The following is a 1,664-nucleotide window of genomic DNA, read 5'->3' as shown; positions in this document are numbered from 1 at the left end:
GTCTTCATCATTTTGGTCTTCTATGTATTTCTTTCCTTCTTGCAACCATTTTCACTTTATCCACCAGGTAACAGGGAGAGAAGAATGCTCAGACAGACCATGTCCACTTTTTTGGTTTAAGTTAACTTGCTAACTCTTGGAAAAGTAAAATATTTTTACCCAAGCTATCTTCAGGGGACAGAGAAAGAAATAATCTGCACAAATGCACTGACCAATGTAATTTTACTAACTTTCCCCCTCATCCAGTGAAAAAGAGTTCTCTGAGGGAGAAATAAGACATGTTTTAACCAGGTCACTTTGCTGTAAGAGACAGAGCAGCAAGCAAATTTGGAGGCCAAAAGAAAATCCTCCTTAGAACCAAAACAGTAAGCAGGTATATGCCCCTGGATGAGAAACACACAGGATATGTATTAACCATGTCACTTAGTGCATGATTAGCAAGCTGTTAGATACTACAGCAAGGAGACAACTGCAATAGCATACACAGAACAACCAAGAAGGAAGGTTTTTCCTAACACAGATCTAAAATAATGTAGGTGGCTCCCAAAAGGGAGCTTTCTGCACCTCTGTGGTACATCCTGGAGTTTTAGATGGCCAGTGATATGTGGGCAAGCCATTATTTGCTTGCACACGCAAAAATCAGACATCCCACGTGGCAGTTCTTTGTTTCTTCATTTTCAGACCTGAAAACTGAATCTGGAGTTGCTTCTTGCATACAGCAAAGCCAAAAGTTGCTTTGTGCACAGATCAGACAATGAGTCACCCCAATAGCACAACATGCTCTTCTCTGAAGCACCCTGCGACGCACCACATCTCTTTTTGCAAGAAGCTCTGGGTAAGCAGCAGACAATAGGCTGCTTGCGTTCAAGCCTCTCACTTGGAATGATTTCCACACAGATCAGCTTCCAAACATTGCTTTTGCTGACTGCAAGGGAAATAAAGTAACTCCCCAAACATTTGTACCAGTGTTCCTGCTTGGTTTGTCTCGAGTATGTGAGCAACTGTAACACAAATACGCCATCTTCAGCTGGGGAAAGTGGATATGGCTCCAGCGACCAGCCCTGTGCTTAAACCATCTTACACCCACTGATGCCTGGATCCAACATATTTTCCATTATGTTACAGCAACTAATAGAACTTCCATTCCCCTTTATAGTGTCTGTGCGTATCTGATTAATTCTTCTTTCTCACAGGAAGTCCAACAGCCATAGACTACTGTTTTATTGGGTAGAGTATATCCAGATGATTTCAATAAAGCACTTTAAGAAAAAAAAACCTACTAGTTTCCTGGTATTACAATAAAAAAACCCAACCTACTTGGAGGGAATAATTGGAGATGATAAATCTGCTGCCATTCACCAACATTTCTATAGCTGATTAGAAACAGTGCATTGTCTCAAGTATGTGCCCTCTGATACTCCATTGGGAACACTCCCAGCAGTACAGATATGAATCATATTCCCACACATGGAGATACTAATATTGGTCAGAAATTGGTAACATTTAGTAGCTATTGTGCTGCATTTCTTGACAGACTGCACATATATTTTTATACATATTTACATATTTTTGTAATATTTAGGTCCAAGTACATTAGGTGTTCTCATACCATCTTGAACTACCTTTTTTTTTTTTTTTTTTAATTACCAAGGCTGGAGAAATTA

This window comes from Patagioenas fasciata, chromosome 10, assembly GCF_037038585.1.
Source record: "Patagioenas fasciata isolate bPatFas1 chromosome 10, bPatFas1.hap1, whole genome shotgun sequence".
NCBI lineage: Eukaryota > Metazoa > Chordata > Aves > Columbiformes > Columbidae > Patagioenas > Patagioenas fasciata.
This window is presented reverse-complemented; position numbering follows the sequence as displayed.